This window comes from Dipodomys merriami, unplaced genomic scaffold (assembly GCF_024711535.1).
Source record: "Dipodomys merriami isolate MVZ:Mamm:240054 unplaced genomic scaffold, mDipMer1.0.p SCAF_57, whole genome shotgun sequence".
NCBI lineage: Eukaryota > Metazoa > Chordata > Mammalia > Rodentia > Heteromyidae > Dipodomys > Dipodomys merriami.
In genome coordinates, this window is record NW_027206146.1 from 3,239,944 (window position 1) to 3,250,299 (window position 10,356).

The 10,356-nt window shown below is 44.3% G+C and overlaps 1 pseudogene; it reads right to left on the bottom strand.

Annotated features, from left to right (window-relative positions):
* LOC138812426 (voltage-dependent calcium channel gamma-2 subunit-like) overlaps positions 1–5,989 on the bottom strand; it is a 351,801-nt pseudogene extending 345,812 nt beyond the window's left edge.
* Between the last annotated feature and the right edge of the window lie 4,367 nt (positions 5,990–10,356).

Genomic DNA, 10,356 nt, shown 5'->3' on the forward strand with positions numbered 1-10,356 from the left:
CTATGTGAAGTCTTTTCAGGAACCTCCATACTGCTTTCCAAAGTGGTTGAACAAGTTTACATTCCCACCAAAAATGAAGTAAGGTTCCCTTCTGTCCATATCCCCTCCAGCATCTGTTGTTGTTAGAGTTCTTGATTTTTGTCATTCTAACTGGAGTGAGGTGGTATCTCAATGTTGTTTTGATTTGCATTTCTTTTATGGCTAGGAATGTTGACCATTTCTTCATGTGTTTATTGGCCATCCTTCTTTCTTCAGAGAAGTTTCTCTTTAAGTCTTCAGCCCACTTATTTATTGGGCAGTTGTTTCTTTGAGGATTTGTTGTTGGGGGATTTAATTTTTTGTGTTCCAAGAATATTTTAGATATGAGACCCTTGTCTCCGAATCCCTGGGCTTTCTATTGATCTTGCTAGCTATGTCCTTTGCCATGGAGAAGCTCTGCAATTTCATGCAATCCCATTTGTCCAACCTTCCTTTGATTTGTTGTGTTTCTGGATCTCTATTAAGAAAATTTCTGCCTGTGCCAAGGAGACCTAGGGTTTCTCCTATTCCATGCTGAAATGTTTTCAGAGTGTCTGCTTTGACTCCGAGGTCTTTGATCCATTTGGAGTTGATTCTGGTGCAGGGTGATATATAAGAATCTAGCTTTAGTTTTCGACAAGTAGTTAACCAATTTTGCCAGCACCATTTACTGAAGAGGTTGTCTTTCTTCCATTCTATTTTTTTAGCTCCCTTATCGAAGAATAGATGGCTATAGGTCTGTAGGTTCATTTCTGGGTTTTCAATTCTATTCCATTGGTCCTTAGATCTGTTCTTGTGCCAATATCAAGCTCTTTTGATTACTATGGTTTTGTAGTAGAGTTTGAAATTTGGTATTGATATTCCTTAAGCACTGTTCTTTCTGTTGAGGATTGTTTTCGCTACTTGGGATCTTTTATTGTTCCATATGAATTTTTGGATTGCCTCTTCTATTGCCTTGAAGAATGAGGTTGGAATTTTGATAGGTATCGCCTATTTAGATAGCCTTGGGAAGTTTTGCCATTTTCACGATGTTAATCTTTCCAATCCAGGAGCATGGGAGGTTTTGCCATTTTCTAAGTTCTGTTTTGATTTCCTTTTTCAAGATTTTAAAGTTTTCATCATAGAGGTCCTTCACTTCTTTGGTTAAGTTAATTCCTAGGTAGTTTATTTTTTGTGGGGCTATTACAAATGGAGTTGTTTTCCAAATTTCAGCCACACTTTTCTCATTGTTGGCATACAGAAAAACCTTTGATTTTGGGGTGTTAATTTTATACCCTGCTACTTTACCAATGTTTTGATTCAGTTTGAGTAATTTGGGAGTGGAGTCTATGGGATTCTTTAAATACAAGATCATGTCATCTGCAAAGAGGGAAAATTTTATTTCTTCTTTCCCTATTTGGATCCCCTTTATGTTTGCATCTTGTCTTATTGCTGTAGCTAGGCATTCTAATACTAGATTGAAGAGAAGTGGAGAGAGTGGACATCCTTGTCTTGTTCCTGAGTTAAGAGGAAATGGCTTTAGTTTTTCACCATTAAGTATAATGCTGGCTGTAGGTTTGTCATATACAGCATTTCTTGTATTGAGGAATGTTCCATGGATTCCTAATTGTTACAAAACCTTCATCATAAAGGAGTGTTGGATCTTGTCGCATGCTTTTTGTGCATCTATTGAGATAACCATGTGGTTCTCATTCTTGCTCCTGTTGATGTGATGAATAATATTAATTGATTTGCATATATTGAACTAGCTTTGCATCCCTGAAATGAATCCTGTTTGATCATGGTGTATGATCTTTTGGATGAATTGTTGAAGTCGATTGGCCAAAATTTTGTTGAGAAGTTTTGAATCAATGTTCATCAAAGAAATGAGTCTATAGTTCTCTTTCTTTGATGAGTCCCTGCCTGGTTTTGGGATGAGGGTTGTGATGGCTTCATAGAATGTGTTCGGTAGTGAACTTTGTCTTTCAATTTCAATGAAGAGTTGGAGGAGTATTGGTGTGAACTCTGCTTTGAAGGCCTTGTAAAATTCTGCTGTAAAACCATCTCGTCCTGGACTTTTCTTAGCTGGGAGGTCTCTTATTGCTGTTTCTATTTCAATGCTTGATATGGGCCTGTTAAGCTGGTTTAACTCATCTTGGATTAGTTTTGGCATGTCAATATTTGCTAGGAAAAGGTCCATTTCTGTCAAGTTCTCAAAATTATTAGCATAAAATTTTGAGAAGTATTCCCTTATAATATTCTGAATCTTGGTTGTTTCCGTGGTGATGTTTCCATTCTCATATCTGAGTTTATTTATTTGGGTGTGTTCCCTTGGTTTCTGATAAGATTTGCTAAGGGTCTGTCAATTTTGTTAATTTTTTTTGACGAACCAACTCTTTTTTTTGTTGATTCTTTCTATAGTTTTTTTGGATTCTAATTCATTTAATTCTGATTTAATTTTAATTATTTCTTTCCATCTACTGTATTGGGGTTTATCTTGCTGCTCTATTTCAAGGAGGTTTAGATGTGTCATTAAATTGTTGGTTTCAGATCTCTCCAATTTGTTGACGTAGGAGCTTAGAGCTCTAAACTTGCCTCTGAGTACTGCCTTTGCTGTGTCTCAGAGGAGCTGGTAATTTGTGTGCTCATTTTTGTTGAATAGCATGAACATTTGAATTTCCTTTCTAATCTCTTCCATGACACTTTCGTGATTCAGCAGTGTGTTGTTCAGCCTCCATGTGATACTGGACTTTCTTTGGTGGCTTTTGGTGTTGAGTTCTAATTTTATTCCCTTGTGGTCAGAGAGAATGCAAGGTATAATTTCAATGTTTCTGAATTTAGACAAGTGTGCTTTGTGGCCTAAAATGTGGTCTATTTTAGAAAATGTTCCATGTGCTGCTGAGAAAAATGTGTATTCTGATGCTGTTGGGTGAAATGTTCGGTAGATGTCTGTGAAGTCTAGTTGATCTTTGAAGCTGTTTAGATCTGCGGGTTCTCTGTTGAGTTTTTGCCGAGTTGATCTATCTAGTGGGGAGAGTGGTGTGTTAAAATCCCCAACAATTATTGTCTTTGGATCTATGTGGGATTTGAGGGAAAGTAGTGTTTCTTGGAAAATTTGGGTGCTCCATTGTTTGCCGAATAGATATTTAGAATTGTAATATCCTCCTGAAGGAGAGATCCCTTAATTAGTATGTAGCAACCTTCTTTATCTCTTCTCACGAATTTTAATTTGATGTCTATTTTATCTGATATTAGGTTTGCAACTCCTGCCTGTTTATTGGGGCTGTTTGCTTGGTAGATTTTGTTCCAGCCTTTAACATTGAAAATGTGTTTGTTTTTATGGGCACGATGTGACTACTGAAGGCAGCAGATTGAAGTGTCTTGTTTTTTAATCCAACTAGACAGTCTATGTCCTTTAATTGGAGAGTTAAGTCCGTTAATGTTAAGAGATAGGACTGAGAGGTATTTGGGAGTTCCTGCCATGTTATCCACCTTCTTGGGGGCTGCAAAAACTGCGTTCAACAGATACATCTATTCAACATCAAACAACTATATGTTAATGGGCTATGAACTGCAAAGAAGAATTTGGAAGAGCAGAAATTATTAGGGCTAGGGAGAGATGTGAGTAAAAAATAGGAATAGATTGGTGTGTGGAGGCACAGGGAGAGTTAACTAAGTTCTAATCTCAAAGCAGGAAATAGATTGGGTAGGATGAAAGTAGAGAGAGGGAAAAAAGAAGAAAGGGAAAGGGAAAAGAAAAGAGACCAGAAAAAATAGAAAAGTAAAAAATTAATAATATTATGCAGAATTGAAATCAATCTGTGTATCTATGAATATATTGAAAGAAGGGGAGGGATATAAAAGATGTGAAAAACTTAAAAATAAAAATGCTTAAAATATTATATAGGTATAAAGAGGTAGTACTGCTATTAAGGAATTTAAGTCTCAGAGGTTTTGAATTGAGTAATAAATTTGTGGATTAATTGTGTACACAATGGGGGATAGGGTCTAATATTCAACTACGGGTTTATCTGAGGATGTGCAGGACAAGAGTTAAGTCACATAAAGAAGAACAAAAGAGATGAAAAGGTGAAAAGGATAAGAAAGAAAGAAGAAAGATCAGAAGTTCAGTAGAGCTAAACAAAAAACAAAAAGATAATTAAAAAAGAAAAAAAGAGAGAGAAAACAAAAAGGAAAGAAAAACGCTCACTCACGTATCCCTAAAATAAAAATTATAAGAGGAAAAAAATTTACTAGAATACAATTTTTTTTTCAAAAAAGGCAAAAATTAAAGATTAAAAGAAAGTTTTAGAAAAGAAAAAAAATTTATATAAGGTACCAAAATAAAAAAAAAAAAAAAGAAGAAGAGGGAAAAAAAAGTTCTTTGATTTTTTTGGGAGGGGTGGGAAAAATCCTGTATCTCCCTTGTGTCCGTAACCAGCCTCTTGTTGGAGTCTCTGGTCTGCTTGTGGTCCTATGGCTTGGTTGGTTTCTTAAGTCAGTTTGCTCGAACAGGCAGAAAAATGCTTTGCTTTACCCAGGATTTTGTGATCCTCCTCCCAGGCTAGTTCAATGGGAGGGAGATCTGCTTTGAGTATCACAAAAGAGGGGGATGCAGTGATGTGGCTAGGTTGTGGGTAGAGTTGAGACCTTTCAACAAACAGTAGCTTTTCCCTGGGGCTAGTTTGTGAAAAACTCACAGAGCCCAGCCTGGAGCCATTCTCAGGGTTTCTGTTTACTGAATTTCAGTTGATTGTCGGGGCTGCTAGAGGGAGGGGCAGCCTCTGGCTCTGATTACCCAGTGAAGAAAGCCACTCCTAGGGCTTGCGCCCGAGCTGGGTGACTTTTCCCTGGGTGGAGCTGAGTCTGGCAGGTCACGCTGCCGTTAAGTTCTTGTGACCTGCTAAATGACTCGTTTTATTCCAAGGCCTGAGTTGGAGCTAGCAGCTCCGCTGAATTTTTTGTTATCCAAGATGGAGATCTCCGGTACTTGGGGGGGGGGGTGACCTTCCCTCCTCTGCTCCCTGAGAAGGAGTGAGGACGTCAGGCTTCTCCTCACGCCGAGTCTTGGTTCCTGGGTCGTCTCTGGTCTGGGAACTGCAGGATGAAGATGTCTGCTCCTTGTCGGTTCTTGCTGGTGTTGAGTAGAATCCGCTCGCCCTCTGCGTCTGGCTCCTTCATCCCGGACTCTCTGTGGCTCAGTTATGGCGCCTGCGATCGCCACCACCACCGCTGTCGCCGCCACGGCAGCTGCTTGCAAGAGCTCAGATGTGTCTCCTTGCTGGATTTTCCTTCTCTGGCCTGACTCTGTCCTGTGATGGCACACTTGGTGTGATTCTCTGGCTTAGGACTGTTCACTGGAACTCTAAAACTGCTTTCTATGCAAGAGCTTGTTTAGACTTCAGCTTCTCCTCCGCCATCTTCCTGGAACTCTTCTTCCTCTTCTATTTTTTTGTTCATTTACTTGTTATGTTTTTCTCTTTTTTTGTTGTTTTTTGGGTTTTTTTTTTGTTTGTTGGTGGTGGTTTTTTATGTCATTTTCTGTGTTTTTTTTTTTTTTGTGTGTGTGTGTGTTGGTGGTCTCCTGTGGTTGGATTTTCCCCTTCCCCTTGGCTTGGACCCTGTGCCTCCTGGTCCGGTCCTCACCGCTCCGGCTCTCCGTCCCCCAGGCAGGCAGCCCTGGCTGAGGTCTTCAGGCGGGTGTGGTCCTGTGGTTGGCTGTGTTGGAATGTAGTGAGTCCTTGCTCTCCTTGAGGATTCAGTTGTGGACTTGGAGGAAGCTATTGTCCCTGTCCGAGTTGTAGGTGGCGGTGGGCGTGGTGGCGGCCTTCAGCGTGTCCCTGCTGAGCGTGTACATGGAGATCTCGGTAGACGGCAGGAAATATTCTGCTGTGTCGGCTTCGTAGTCCGCATCCTCTGGGAAGTGATCAATTTGCTTGCACAGACCTTTGAAGTTTCCTGCAAGACAAGGGAGAAGGAGTGCATGAGCCATGGGTACTTTGCCAGGGGGCTGGGGGTCCACCTGCCTCTTCCCGACCTCTCACTTTTCAGCAGCTCACTCCAGCCCCTCCCTGGCCCTGGGAGAAACGTATTGCTTTGTCTGTTGTCACTTCTGCGGGGTGGATCATAACACACTGGCCTGCAGCCCTGCAGAGAGGATCTGGAGCTCAGACTTCAAAACCAGGCCTTTTGTCCCTGCAGCTCTGCTTCTAAGGATTAGCTGGGGTTTGATTCTGGGCAGGGTGGGTCCTATGCTTGGGGGATGGTGGATGTTGGGGTGGGGAGCAGGAGAGGGGGAAGATGGAGGGAAGAAACTGAGGCTCAGTTGGGCAGATGAACAGAGTAAGGGTTTGTGACTAGGAAATAGAACATTTCCTCTGTGTTTGATGAGCACATACTGTAAGCACAAGGCCCTGGTCTTCCCTCACCAATGTTCACTGAGCTTATGAGTGAACTACGAAGGCCACCTTCACAGAAAGTGTTGAATGAAATCCATTTATAGTTGCCAGTGTTGGTTTTAATAGCCAAGGGGAAGGCAGAGCTAATGCCTGTTAACTTTCTTTGAGTGGGAAAATAAGTGAGCCTGTGCTGATATCCTGCATCAGAGCAGGTTTCTATGGTCAGACCATCTGGTCCAGCTTGGCTTCCTGGAGTTGACTCAGTTTCCCCATCTGAACAGAGGCTGGTGCATTTAGTCCTTGGAGACCAATAGGAGAGATGAATGAACTTGACTCTGTCTAGTCACTTATGTTTGGGGCTTTTTGTGACTAGTGTTTATTGAAGACATTTCCTCAATATCTGTTAGTAATTAATTTTCTTATAGAGTCCTGAGACTCCACGCCTTGTCAAATACTGCGCACTATATAGCGTTAATCCCTAATTTAAAAGGTCAAAATCCGAAGTGTTTTTCATCTTATTTGTGCTACTATTGGAGCTTGAATTCAGGACCTCATGCTCTCCCTTAGCTTTTTCCTCTCAATGCTGGTGCTCTATCACTTGAGCCACAGTTCTACTTCTGTCTTTTTGGTGGTTAATTGGAGAGGAGAGTCTCTTGGATTTATCTGCCCAGGTTAACTTCAAACTGAGATCTTCAGATTGGTGCCTGGCTCAAAACCGTCTTGAGTGCTAGCGTGCATTGTTGATGTGGGGATCTTCACACCTGACCTCAGGTGAAGGGTCTCGGTCAGAATGTTGGCACGCTGAAAATATTGTAGGAAATTACCTTCAGACTGGATGTTTAAGATGTGAATGACACAGAGATAGACTTCCTGTTTAGACCTGGGCCCTGTCTCCAGGCTATATCATTATAGATAGATGCAAATATCTCAAATTCTGAAAAAAAAAATCTGAGGCCTAAGTATTTTGCATGAGGGCTGTTCAACCTGCCTTACGAATAGTTTAAGATAGTGTATGTGCTCTGTATGCACATAGCATTTAGAGCTTTCTAGTATTATTCTGTCCTATACATTTCACAGCCTCCGGCTCTTGTTCACGCCTGGATCTTCTCTGTCCCAAACTTTCCAACTTTCCTGATTTCTCTCAGAAAGAAAACTCCCCATAGGCCATTGGGATCTTTGGCCACTACGGAAGCTTGGTAGGGTCAAAATAGGAACCCCAAGTGCTTTGGGCTTTGCCCTCTTCTTGCTCACCCTGCCTGCCTTCTTGTCTCCCCTCTGTCTTCCTGCATGTCAGGGTGTCAATAGGAGGCCTGGTTTGCCCCCAAGACCTTATTCCAACCACACACCTGCTCAGCCTTCTCTGTGAGAAAAGTCTTAATGGGGCCATGAAGGAAGATTGTTACAATTTCACATCAGTGCAGCTGAAAAGCGCTGACAATTCCATCTGACAAACATTAAGCCGGCACCAATTGGTGGCTGGCAACTATGATGTTGGTGACACTGGAAGTGACCCCCTGAGGATGCAATACTGGCCTTCCCGAGGTGCCTTACAAATTCGGGATAGAGCCGGACCCAGCACCAAGGGCTCAAGAGTAGTTCTTTTCTCTCACCCGAGGACCCATCGCTCCTACCTGGGCTCCACCACCCCTATTCCCTATAGCCTGGCTCTCCACAATCCCCTGTCTCACTCCTGAGTGGGCAAGTGGCTCCCAGCACAGGGTGTGTATGGAGAGGCTGCGCCAAGCATGGACAGCGGGTCCACTTCCGGTCCCACTCCCAGTCCCATGCCTGCTGATGGGTCTTACACAGGACTATACGCTCAGCAGGGTTGAGGCCCCATGAGAGAGCAGCGAGCACCTCTCCTCTCCATGGCTCCCTTGTATCAGAGAGAGTCCAGCCACTAGAGCCCCTGTCACCATCCAGGCTTCTCCTCTTGCTCACTGCCATCCCCGTGTCCTACCCATGAGAGCACCCCAGTACCTGCCCCTGTCTCTCCACAGACAGCACCCCCAACCCCTGGATGATAGCCTAGACCCTTACTTCTGCATTTATTACCCACTCTTTCCCCCCTACAGAATAATCACCAGGAGCCTTCAGAAATACAAATGTGAGCATACACCTCCAGCTTCACACACACACACACACACACACACACACACACACACACACACACACACACACACACACACACACACACACTTCCTTGGTACTGGGTATCATTATCAGGGCTGGTAGACCTACCTTCTATCTCTGCCTTACCTCCCACCCATTTCCTTCTTTCTGAACCTTGGCCTTCCCTCATCCCACAGGACTCTTGCACTTGCTGGTCCTGTTGCCCAGGCTCTATCACCTGCTTTATTAGTTTCCTTCTTCCACCCTTCTTCTCGGTGTTAGTGGGCCTGTCTAACCACCACTGGCTGCTGTGTGTGTGTGTGTGTGTGTGTGTGTGTGTGTGTGTGTGTGTGTGTGTGTGTAGGGGTAGATGTTTAGGTATGTGTGGTGCTCATGGGAACATTCCATTAGAGGGCAGATGGATGACTAAGGAAGGAGGAGGGAGGTAAGAGGATGAGGTCCAGGACACAGGGGTGCTAGGGGTGAAGTACCCCAGGAGGTCAGGTAACATGGTGCCAGTGGCCTGTGATGCCTTTTTCCTGATGCAGTAGGAAGCAGGATAGGTATGGATGGGCTGGTGACTTGAGGAAGGAGGAAGGGAAGGGACATTTCCCCTGTGAGGGTAGGCGGGGCAGTGGACCAGGCACCCAAGGGAAGGTGACATAGTATATGTGTATCGGTGGCTTGAAGGTCTCTTAGAGTGTGTGTGGTTTTTTCCAGCCCCATCCAGAGTGCAGGAGTGGCTTGGTTGGGGGCTCCCTTGATCAGGAGGAGGGCTCACATGAGGTGAGTATAAAATGGTGAGGTGAGTGTGTAGGATCTTGGGGCTGTTGAGCTGCTGGGCTTTAGAAGCCTTGGGGGTAAGGGTGGGGTCAAGTAGGAGGCTGGGGGAGTGAGCTATCAGGGTGAGCCATGATGGTCAGGGAGGGAGGTTTGAAAGACAGATTGTGGAGCGGTACAGTCACTGGTAATGCCAAGGTCAAGGGTAAGACCAGAAGCATGGCTGTCTCTGGATGGTACTCAAAGAATCTGGCAACCGGAAAGGTCGCAGAAATTAGCAAACAAGACGAGGCGAAAGCGTTCCCTATTATTTTTCCTGTGTATGTCAAGGATATATATTCAGAAACTGCCTACCCAGTTAAAAATTGAAGTGCAAACGATTCATCAATTTATTCTAATAGGGCGCAAATCATTGGTTGGTTTTGTAGAAATTATTGGTGTGATCTTTGGCTGATGAGGCTGTCACAGGCTAAACGATGACCCTGTCTGGTGGCGATCTGACATCGGGAGCAGCACCAGATGCGTCCCCAGTTTTCCTGGAGGAGGAGGAACCGCTGGGGCTGAGGACACACCATTTCCTAATTTGTTCTGGAGGACCTGCTGTGAAAGCCGGCCCAGGCCCCAGGAGGCATGCACAGTACACAAGATGGTGTGTGTGTGTTTGTGTGTGTATGTGTGTGTGTGTGTGTGTGTGTGTGTGTGTGTGTGTGTGTGTGTGTGTGTGTGTGTTGGGAAGGGGAACAGGGGGAAATGAAGAAACTGGGCTGAGGCTGGATGAGTTTCAGAGACAGGAAGTTGGGAGGAGGCAGAGTTATAAGGATGGCCTTGGAACAGTCAGGAGCTACAGTGAGGAGCAGGGCTGCTGGGCATGGGCAAGCTGCACCCCATGTGAGAGACTGCAGTGGCGGTGGTACCCCTGGGAGCCCAGGTATGGCTACGGGCAAGAAGAGAGGAAGTTGAGACTCAGGAGATTCCCCTGGCATTGGCACATAAATTACAGGGGGCTCAGAGAATGGATCGAGGTGTTGGAGACTGGGCTAGCTTGGGGGGGGGGTGTTTGATGAGGCTG